Below are 12,401 nucleotides of genomic sequence, written 5' to 3' on the forward strand. Positions count from 1 at the left end.
CAACAACTGCGTATGCGTAGCTTGACCGCAACGGCAGCATTAAAGGTTGAGCGGTGACGCTCTGCTAAAGTTCTCTGTAGACGGCGGCATCAGTGCTAATAGTGATGCAGCGTCTTGTTTAACCGTGACACAATATACAGGTTTCTACGTTGCATGACTGCTCTCGCCGAAACGCAATAACAGTCGTTTCGCTAGAATGCACCGAAGTGGCACAATTGCGGCAGGGCAATGTTATGCGCAGTCAGTATTGCAGTGTTTTCTTCGGGGAGGTTGGAGAAAACGTTCGGCAATTCACGCGAGTAGTCTGATTTGCAAAAGAAAATAGGAACGTTTCTTTTTTCAATTATTACTTGCAATCACCTACCAAATTTTCTGCCAGTTCTCCATGTTGCCTATGAGACACGTACACTTTAACAAATCGCATTCTTTGGAGCTCACCTTGCGCTCCAAGATTGATCGTCATCTATCCTGCGTGAATTTACTTTCTTTGACGCTTCGCGCTTGATATTTCCAGGTCACCAGCCGCATGCGGGTTACCAGCGTGACATGGTCATCCTTCAAAAAAGAAAGTAGGAGCACCCAAAGCAGATTTTTCAAAAACATAAATGCAAGCAAGGCACATGCCGATTGCTGTTTTGGAACAGGATACTTTCCAAATGGAGTAAACGCCGTTAAGAGTGTACCTGTTGGATAACAGCAACAAAAACGGTTACTCTAGTCCATGTCATATTCATTTTGTTTAAGTGGCGCTCCATCATGGTGGAGAAGTTCGGAGGCATGGCTTTTTATTTGTTTTCTTCCCTAAGGTCTGGCTCTTTTTACAGTTGGGTACCTTTAAACTCAGGTCCGTGTCAGCAATTTTTTTTCTCCCAAAGCTCTCTGACATACTACCGCTACACATGAAGAATGGAGCGAAAACCTCGATAAGATCATGTATGTAGGTAGGTGGAGAAGACGAGAAGGCTAGTTACACATTGCATAACTGACGCAAGCTAGACAGCGACTTAGGCTAATCCACAATACAATTGGGCTGTCACGCGCCAAGCTAATGGCGCAAGCCCGACGGTTAACTAAACCAACGGATTGTTTATTGAGCAACAACCAGCCAGTGAGTCGGAGTAGTAGATAAGGCGCAAATACCAACTGAGTAGTCGCACAGGCAGCAAAGACCCGCAGCAAGTGCTTAGTCGGATGTCGAACACTAGAGCTAGCATGACGACTCAATGTAGCACACATAGGCGTCTCGACGAACAAAATCTGGAGTACAAATGCACAATGAGTGGAAGAAAGGACGTAGGAAGTGGCAAAAGAAAAGTGTTGCGAACAAAACACTGGCTCTGATGCTCGGCACAAAGCTGGCGCGAGCGTAGGCTAATACACAGCCGCTGATAAAATGCCTTGAAACACAGCCCAAATGTATAGATAGAATGTTTAGATAGGACATATGTGGAGGTATACAGAGCAGTGCGTATGCAATGGGCCGCACATTAGGCCGCTGAAGCCTAAGGTGTTCTTTTTCTTTTCTGAGAGCAATAAAAGGATCTAGATTTAGTTTGGCTGCTTATAGCTGTTACGCGTCAAATGACGCAATCATGAACACAAGGACGACGTGAAAAGTGGTGCCAGCTGTGCCTTCCTGTTCTGAAGGAAAGGTATTCTTTGGCTACTTCATGCCAAAGTGGAAGGTGCCGCACTAGGAAGCCCATATAGACACCCTCATCGACATTATGCGGGTTTCATAAAGGGGTAAATTTTGTTATCTTATAATGTCGTAGTAACCTAAAATGTACGTTATTGCAGACACCAGTGAGGCAAAACTGATAAATAGTAGCAGAAAAAGCAGCATAAACCGTACGCACGTAATTAGTCATTACAGGCGAAAATATCTATATTTCATCATAGACTGCTCTATCTTCGGGATTGGCCCACTTGGAATCTTGGTAAAAAAATAAGAAAGGCATTTTAACCCAAGTCGACGAGAAAAAGAATGCCGACTTACATGCGCACAAAGAAAAGGCAACTGACAAAAAGAATGGACGTGAATAAATGATTTAAACGGTGTGGAAATACATCTAAGGCCTGAATGATGAAAATCCAACAAATAATCGAAAAATGTCAAGCGAATATGCAATGGTGTTTATTGCCAAACATTGTTTAATACCCCAGCCAGTATTTTTTCTTTACTTTCTAGAATTAGTTTGGAGATTAACGAAAAATGAATGACAAGTCGGACATTTCGTGTTAGTACTCGTGTGAAGGAAAAACTAAACGGCGACATCACTCCTGGCGACGCTGCGGTAATCTTCAACAGGGTGAACCTCTGGCAATTCAAGAGAAGATAACCTACGATTCCGACGCCTAACTTTGTTGTAGAGCGAGCGACCTTTACGTGTAGTCTTTTTGCACCCAATCGTGGTTGAGGAATCCTATTGAGGGGCAAATTAACTTTAGAAAAGAGTGTAATGTACGTACCACGTAGTTGGCTTCCGCATGGAGCACTTTCTGATTTTTGCGTCGTTGTCCGCGTATAAATAACGAAGGAATTTGAAAAATAAACAGGAACGTTCATTTTCATTCTTTTTTTGCGAAAGGCTGTGGCAGCAGCTTGGTTATAACCACAAAAAGAAAGCGAGAAAATGAGGATAGGTTTTAATGGCTGACGACGTCACTTTCCATCCGGAAGCAGCTGTGCAGGCCATCATATATAGGCTGAGGAAATAACTGAGCGAGGCTAGTTCAGGGAATCGTAGTGTTATAGGAGCAAAGTAAGTGAGCTTATACAAGTACGTAAGCAAATAAAATCTTAGGACATAAAGAAATCGAATGGAAGGAAGCACAGGGAGGATAGACACACGTGATATTTGCTGTACTAAAAAGTGGATATTAGGTGAAAAGAGTTGTTGCAAACAAAGTACTGTTTTCTGTAAAAAAAAGGGAACGAAAAGAACTGCAATAATCAGACGGAGAGTGCTTGCGTTTGCTTATGGGGCAGCAACTCATTGTCGCATACATTATACTTACAGCTTACTTACACAGTACGCCTCGTTTCCCCGGCGTCCTCCCATCACGGAGAACATTCCGCGCGATTAGAAACTCGAGCAGAGTGAGTGCGACAGTTGCTACGAAGAGTACCTTGTTTCTTCGAGACGGCCATCTCCGCTAGCTTTAACTGGCACACCACTGCAAGGCTTAAGCTTCAATCGAGCGGGAATCACCGCGTCGCTGCCGCTGCAATGGCCGACGCTTTGGGAGCGTACGTGGGCTACTGAAGACGGTTAGCCGAAACGAAAGATCGAAGCAGCTAGCACTCGACCTAGGCCAGCTGTCGCATTCACGAGCGGCAGTAACGACCCGGGAGCCATTAGCTTTCCGGTCAGCCGCCAGATGGCGCGCAGTCGGCAGGAAAAGTAGGGCGCGTTGCCGGTCAAATCGCAGCGAAAGTAAAATCAAGACGAAACGAAAGAAATTGTGTCGAGAGTGAGGAAAGGAAAGTCCATAAGAGGTACGCTACTGACACTGCGGTAGCTGGGAGCCTACGCTCAATATTGCTAATCGCACGCTGCGTAGCGAAGGCCTAGGCCCACGTAAGCAAAGCACTAACGAGAGCCGGCTGCAGAGTCTAAAAAAAAAAACAGAACAAGGTTTTCACTCTTGAAGGAACGAAGCTTAGAAGTCAGTATTAGGCAACAAACTTGGAGCCAGAAAAAGTAGTTCCAACAGGTGACCACGGCCGGTTTTAGTGACCACGGTAGGTTTTGATGTGTCTCACAGCCGTGCCTGCTGCTCTCAGGGCAAGCTCTTCCGAAAAGACAATGGGCGACCGTCCCTTGTTGGTTTGCTTGTGTGTTTGCTTTTGTCTTACACGTTATTTTATTTACAATGTATGAAAGTAGGCAACATGGCTTAGACCATTTTCTATGGGCTTATAGGGGTTCTAAACTAATATGTGAAACTGCAAGTAACAACTCGCATTTGCACAGAAAACAGTGCATAAGAAATCTATTGCTGCTGTAACATAAATGCGCGGCAGCCGAAATAACAGGCTGCGGCAAAGACAAGTATAATACGCATTATTCGATTTGCTTATCACACAGTGATTTTTCACGGTCACTCTGAGAACACAGTGCTTACTAGGTTACCAGACAGTGGTGGAGCATTTTCATACACAAAAAGCGCAAATACATACGCTGCAATAACCGAGCGAAGTTTCGCGACCATATTGCACAAAACGTACGCAGAGCGCCTGCTGAAGCATCCGAACAAGTTGGCGTCTATCGAAGCCTGCTGGGGGACAAGACTACTGGACCAAGTTTTCCAAGAGTAGGCTCGCGTGTTGGGCATACTTTTTTGAGATCGATTGAAGGTGAACGATATTGATTCACGGGGAGTTGGCTCGCGAATGCTCAGTGCGCAAAATAATGATCCGTCCTGGTTAGTTTCCCTCAAAGCTTCTAATCCTTACTTGGAGCTCCCAATCAGCCGGAGTTGCGCAGTGGTTGAACCCAGAGCGACTGTGGTAGAGCAGTTTGTTCTGGTTGTCTGTTTTGATTGGTTATCCGGCAAACACATCGAAGTTCGTATAATATCTGCACGGGTCTCTCATATGCTCGACCAGCTCTCGATCAATCCACAGACTTTTCGAAATGTGAGCGAGCGCAGCAAAGTTATAATTCATATCTGTTCAAATCTCTCATATGTTCTCCGTGCGGTGCAGCCCATGACGAAAGCCAATATGCCTATAGCTCAAAAAGCGACAGCTAATTGCCGCAGTTCTTCCAGTCTGCAGACTTCAGTGACTAACTGAGACGTACACTTGAAACCCTGGATGAACATCACCAGTGTTTCCTCCCTTTTTTTTTTCTTTTGTTATCTCCCTTCCTCCTGTGTGGGATAGCGAATCGGACGTACGTCTGCTTGACATCCCTGCTTTCACTTTCTCCTCTCTCTCTCTCGCTCTCTCTCTCTCTCTCGTTCATTGGCAGACCACGCCCATAGACTTCACTTTGCCGCATAGAGTTTATATATAGGATACTGTGGGTTTGTCCCAAATACTCTGGAAATAAAAACAATACAGACAATCTGTAAGGAATTTCTCTTAAGAGCCAGTAACAAGTGTTGGCTTACGGGCGCAGTGCTTTTTGTCCTGCAAGTGACGCCAGAATTGAAATGGCAGGTCGTTTTGCCGGACCAATAGGGAGCAACACGGTTTCCGCCATTGGGCTGCGTCAGAATGACGTCCCCGCAGCAAGGCTTCGACAGACCAACGGAGGCGGCCGAACGCGATATGATGGCACAATCTGCCATTAGAAAAGCTGACGCATACGTTGGTCGAATACGACTACGCACACCTGGGCAAAGCACTCGCTTTGGTGGAAATTTTACGGATAACCTTCGCTGCAGAGTTCCCTACAGACTTCCCTATGCCTACATGCACTGGTCGTGCTATGTGCACTCTTTAACTAACCGATTTAGACTGAAAGTACCTATGCAACTTGCTTTACATGATGAGTCGTCTAACAATGACTTGTACTAAATGTGGTCACCCATGTGGGAGAACGAAGAACATGTAACGAATTGCCCCGTTTATTGAACTGTAAGTTCGGGTGTCATGGTCCATTTGAGATGGTATAATAGAGGCAGCTTACAGGACTACAGTATCTGTTTTTTGGTGGCGCAGAGTAACGAGTTAGTAAACTTCGTGCTTCAGTCCTCTAAACTCACTAACTTTCATCAAATTGAAGAAGAAATTAACGCTGGAACAAAAAGAAATTCTACTTAGTGGAGTTGCACAAATTCTACTTTCTCTCTGAAACGAAACAAGTGTTATTCGAAACGACGCAATACTTGAGAAATGAGGAAATTTGAGGAAGGACATATGAGTTAATACCGAGCGAAAGTTTCCTCTTAAAGGTTCGTACTGCTCGATGGGTAGTCCATCGAATGAGTCTAGAAGCGTCCTAGGAGTATTCGTTTTACTCCAGTCAACGGTGCAATTTCTTGGAACGGCCCCATCTACCAGTCCGCGGCGTTTACCTCACCCACGATGGTAGGGAAACCAATTCTCCGCACACGGAAAGTTCCGTTTACGCGGTGCCCAGTCGGGCGGCAGACTTCGTATACAAAAACGTCCGCCGTTCGTTGGTCGCCCGTCGGTCGCCCGCATTAATTCGAACGCCATTCTGGAACCTCGTCGGCCAGAACCTAATACCGGGAACGCAATACGGTTTCACGTCATTCCGCCAACCAAAAAAAAAAAAAATGGTCGTAAACAGTGGTTCCGGCGACCGAGTCAAACTGTCGTTCTGGCATCTGATTCCCGAAATAGGTGCAGCCTAGTGACAAGCACCGATAGCGGGCGTTTGAGGCCTTGGCTAGGGCTCGAAATAAAGCCATGGAACGGTTTTACCAGCGCCTATATTTCACATTCATCGCATCGTTCATGCACGTGATCCTCAGACCACACGTGTGAAATTGATTTTGAAGCGGAGAACGGGCTGCGAACAGCGGCTGCAGAAAACGGCTGTACAGGGAGCTATATACCGACTTCTCGCAGAGCGCCTACTTTTACGCTTCCGCTCCCGAAAAGAGTGCAGCTATTTGTACTCCACCAACCGTTCTGATCCAGTCACACCGGCAATAAAATAATGTAGTTTGAAGTTTTAATAGAACATAAAACGCCGTATAGGTTTATTGCCGAAACGACCAATATAGCGGTCAGAGCACAGCAATCGACAGTCGGCGGATCGTCGTCTGCAAATTGTGGTGAGGTGCAGACAGCATGGTATCGCGGATAGACATGCGCTGTGGAAGGCTGCAGCATCCTTGCGGCTACTGGCTCTTGTGCCTGAACCAATTCTAGCTTTCACAGCAGGGTATGGTTTTAGTCTAGTAAGGTATAGTTAGGAGACAACGGGTTATAGTGACTTCGGAACAGACGCTTCTAGCTTTCGGACTGCTTATCATGTTTATTTTCTTCTTATTTCTTGTTTATTTTACCTTCGAGGCCGCGCGAAGCGAATAACAACGCAATAAGTTATTCGGAAACGAGGGACAGCGGCTGGATAGGGAAGCAGTATAAAGGGATCTTTGCGCAATATTTGGCTTTGTGGTGACTGCAAACACTGTCTACGAAGTTCGAAGCAAATACACATGCATACAAATAAGGAAAAGTAGGGTATACTGGTGGCAACTTCAACGTTATATTAAACTTGGCGGCTGGTGCTTTAATGTGAGCAGTGTTGTGTTGCGAGAAAATGCATAGAAGACGACGGGGATGTGGGAAAATAGTAGAAGAAAAAGAAAACGGGAAGTTGTACTTGTTCATTGGGTGTTTGTATACGGGAGCCATATACAGAAACGGTATTGGTTGGGGCGCATTCTAATGCCAGCGTGAGCCGACCAGATAGTGCAGTGAAGTGAGAGCTTGAGAGCTGCAACGGGGCGGGAAATAGGGAGTCGAGGTGGATGTTGAATAGTCGTTCAACGATGCGCGGTCGTCTATTGAAGAGTTAGTGCGAACCGTGGAATAAGTATGGTGATTGAGCGCAGCAAGCACCCCACATGAGTTTCTATCTGGATTTTATGGTTAAAATAAAAATAGAGAAAATAAAGAACGAAAGCTAGAAGAATCAAGGAAGAAGAACAGAACGTGCGTTCGTCCTCTGACGAAAGCATGTTGTAGAAACGACGGCTCCAACGACATATCTTCTTGGAACTCTGCTGATTCCCTCTTGAGTCGATCGTCCCGTAAACATCTGTCTTTTTATGCTTGCTAAATGATGACTGTTACTAACGTGATTATAGGGCTTGTCCATTAAAGGTGCTAATTATTCTTCATTCCTATGCAATCTTGGAACATCCATTGCTCTGCTGGTTTACTTCCAATATGTTCGTTTTTTTTTACTTATTCCGCTGTTTTAAACCTTTGTTGGTGAACACACGGCTTTCATTGCAAACATGTTTTGACAGTAGGTTTACTTTTGAGGCCTCGTTTTGTATGACATGCATTGGGCGGCAAAGAAAATAATAATGCCAGAAAAAATTGCGTAAGAGTACTTGAATACGAGTATTCGTGGACAACGAAGTTTGAATACCGAATCAAATACCGAAAATTTTTATTTCTTTAACAACACATAAATAATCAATTACATGTGCATTTCATTAAAAACAGCTTATTTTACATTATTTAGCCCTGTACTTAAGTTCACAACTGAACGTCTGGCGATGTGACGGAACTGTAATCAAGAAACCAATGAAAAGTAAATTTCGTGCACTCCACCATGACAATCAAGGGTCAATTCTAGGCCATTTACTCTTCCTTATAGACATAAATTGCATACGCAATAACGTTTCCTCTTCTATAAAGTTTTTCGCTGATTATGGTACAGTTTACCGCGAAATATTAACCACTGATAATGTCATCCTTCGGGGAGACTTGCGCAGAGTCGCGCTATACCTGGCTTATGAAACTGAATATAACCCATTGTACAGTAATGGGAATTTCCCGGCATGCTAGTAATTTTCCACCTTGCAAGTATTCTCTTGCAACGTTCCATTGTAACAAGTTTTCTCGTACAAATGCCGAGGTGTCCACATTAGCGAGAACCTTTCATGACAAGTACACAGAAATCCCATCATCAATCCCGCAAATCGATCACTCGGTTACTTAGAGCGTAATTTCTCACAGGCCTCTTGAACAGTTCCAAACTCTTACTTTATAAAGCATTAATGCGTCCTAAATTGGAATATGCGTCTTCCATTTGGGGCCCCCATGTTAACCCTCATGTTCTTTCTATCAAAGCAACCCACAATCGCTCTGAAATCTTTATTATATCGAACTATTGGCGGAGCCTATTGTCACCCTATTGTCACCCTACTGATATGATTTCTTAGCTTTCTTGATCTGTCACTTTGTCGTAAAGTTTCCCGTATCTGTCCTTTCGATAAAATGTATCATTTTAACATTGTTCTATGTCACTCACGTTTTTTACCGCCCCCACATAATTCCCAACGCATCGACGACTGTTATGAAGTGGGTGTACCTTGCTGTCGTAACAATTTATTTAACTCATGTGTTCCCTCTAGAAGCTCCGACTGGAACGGCATTGCCGGAGTCATTGCTTCAATCACAGGTACAAATATCTTCAAAATTGTCATCACGGGAATAATTGTATAATTGTATTATCCTATTCTAATTTTGTTTTTGTATGTTTTCCCCACTCGTTTCTGCAGTGTCTTCTCGTCGAGAATAAATAAATAAATAAATAAACACACAAACTGTCCTGAAAGAAAGGAACGCGGCGCGTCGGAATAGGTTCAATAAACGTGCTAACTACTATAGTGCAGTACAGCCTACATGTCTATGATGATGAAACAACGTTACATGGTCGGCCCATTAAAAGGTGGATTGCCAAATAGGCGACAAGTTCGTATTCGGTGTAAAGTAATGCATTCTAATTAAGTCAAAATTATTGAGCAGATTGTTGAGCTGTTCCATGCGTTCACTCAGAAACTGGCGCAGAAATAGCGGATTTTCTGCAGGAGAATTATTAGAAACTGTGGGCACTTGAAGCTGTCTTTAGCGCGTACACTGCGGACAGTATTGTTGCCACTTATATATGCCAACCGGGAGATATGAGCAAACATAGGAATCGATTCGATTCGCAAAATCATTCGAATACTCGGATTGATAATCTGACGCATTGGAAAGCCTATTCGAATTTTATTCAAAACTTTGAAACTCAGTCACCACCTCTCTACTTTCGCCATATCAGACAGAAAGCTGTAAAAAAATTAAGAAGGACAATGCCATTATTTGCACGGCCATGTTACGGCAAATGATGCCAGCCGTAGCGACAAACCAAAGATTTATTTTTGTTTATTCAACTGCTACCAGTTTGAGAAACCGAGCTTCGGCACTATGCCAGCAGCAGTTCGGTAAAACTTGGCTTTGGCATTAAGCCGAATCTAGTCTTTCCAAACAGTTCTTGCAAACGAACCAAACTTCCCGAAATTTCAGTCCATAAATTGAAGTAGCACCGATAAGCACGTCAAATAAACGAAGAACCACACAAACAAACAAGCAAAGAACACAAGCAACAACACAAAGCCGTGTGCATTGAAATAAGTGCCTTGTCCTCGTTTCGACACTTCCGAATGTCGTCCAATAAAGAGGAATTACCCCTCTCTGAATCTTTTTTTATCTACGTAGTTTTTTTAAGTTTCTCAAGCTCGACTGGAAGAGAAGACTGGATAGGTTCTAGGATGACGGAAAAACACCCTGAAACCAACCATGACAATATAATACCTGTGATATCGACGACACTGCTTTCGAAGTACCCAGGTAACGTTGAAATGAACGCCGATTGCGATCGTTGAAGTATTGCTGCAGGCACAAGCAGTATCACCAATTCCATGCAGTGCAGCTGAGGGTATGACTGGTGTCAGCCAATCAGCTCCCTCCATCGCCAAGAGAAGAAGGGGAAAGATGGCTTGCTCAATGAGCGATACACGGTTAATATTGTTCCACATATATCCCGTTAGGTGAAACATAAAAGAATGTTACATATATTAAGTGGACCCTAGTAGGGGCAGCTGGAGCATCTTGCCTCTCCTGTGTATTATGCTTAATCTCGTTCAATACGGGTTCGACAAGTTAACAAGTGGCACGCATTCGCAAATATATTCTATATGTGAAATAAGATTGAGAATGTACTAACGTTTTCGTGAAGCTTCCAGTCAGTTGACGACACAAAGAGCCAGTGAGAGGCGTACAATAGAGAAAAATCCATATTCTCGTTGTCCTTTCCGGTTGGCTGACGCTAATGCGTCGTTTTCGCTGCAGTGCACGGAACTGGTGATGCCACGCAACATTCCCATAGCAGTCCGCAGCGAAATTGCAATAAGCGCAGCAAAATCAATGTGTCGCTGTCCCGTCGTTGTCATTTTTTATTCTCGCAACAGTTCCAATGACATCGTTTAGACGCCTCTGCTACGGCACCAAGCAGTTCCGGGCTGAAACGAAAAAAAGGAGATAAACGTTTATAGGTGAAACGGAAAAGACAGAAAATCATCACTGAAGAATTATCGCTATTAAGTGGAAGTGGCCATGGCAACAAAGTCTGTGACACAGTTTTATGTTTTCTTTTTCCTGTTTAGTTGCAGAAAAATTGGAAGGGTAGAATTTCCTGTCACTGTCACGATTTCAATATATGTGTGCTTGCACGCGTGGTTGTTTGTGTCCGTGCTTGTGGAGACAAATACTCAACTTCCAAACTCGATTTATTCAAGTCTTATTGAACACTCCATGAGGGTCTCCATGGTTGAATATCTTGGCATTCCATTACGATGGGCCCAGTCGTTTCCGAGTTGTCTTTTTCTTTTGTTCAGCACGCACATGCTTCATGCTGTGACGCATATTTGCGCCTGTGCGTTTTCGCCCTCAGGTCGCCAGCCCGGGCGTAAAATAGCAAGGAACTGCCCTTTCCGTTATCATACAGATTTTAACCTCATGATTTCTTCCTTGCTTTTTGGTAAATACCCGTAGTGTTCTTTTTGTTTCCGTGCTTTGCATACAACTCACCCTCTCTATATCTCTTTCTTTCTTTATGACCTTTAGGTGTTTGTTGGAACATTGAATCATCCAACATTTGAAAGAAAGCACCCCCATGTCACAGCATCAATGGAAGTGAATCTAGGATCTGCCTACATCGTACAAGATGGACTACATTGTGCTTTGATGAATTTGCAGGAACACAACATCCAGGATGACTCTCGTTTATTAGGCTAGTGTCTTGCAGAAAGCCGCAGGTCCGCGGCCTTCGAGGACGGTTCACAAACCAGTACCTCTTAAACTCTTTTCGTCGTCGTCAGAGATTGACAGCACACTGTCCAACACAAAACCAGACCCAACTTAGCTAGCACCAAGAATATTGCCCGCGCCACGAGGACTAATGGCAAAAAAAAAACATAAACGAAACATTTACCGGCGATTACGATACGCCTTCATGCGAAATTTGTGCGCAGCTCTACACGTGTTTTCTTTCGCTACGCATTTTCTGGCGCGGACAATGTGTCTCGAGCGACACGCTGCAAATGGAACGAAGTGTGGCGCGACTGCCTCGGTAGTCTTCAGATCCCGAGAGACGTCGCTCGGGTGACGCCTGGTCGCGATTCACAGCAGCCGCCGCCGCCGACAGACCGCCCAGACGACACGCCCTACTGTGGCTCCATCTCCTAGTCGTCATCGCCGCACTACGCGCTTTCGCGCTTTCGCCACACCCTCCTCCGCTTTCCGCCTCACGGTTCCACCCTTTCCGCTTTCCTCCTCACTCTTCTTGCCTCTCACCGCTTTTCAATCTTTCATCTTTCGGTGCGCTCGTACGTTCGATTACGCCGCCACC

Source organism: Dermacentor variabilis, chromosome 11 (genome assembly GCF_050947875.1).
Source record: "Dermacentor variabilis isolate Ectoservices chromosome 11, ASM5094787v1, whole genome shotgun sequence".
NCBI classification, from domain to species: domain Eukaryota; kingdom Metazoa; phylum Arthropoda; class Arachnida; order Ixodida; family Ixodidae; genus Dermacentor; species Dermacentor variabilis.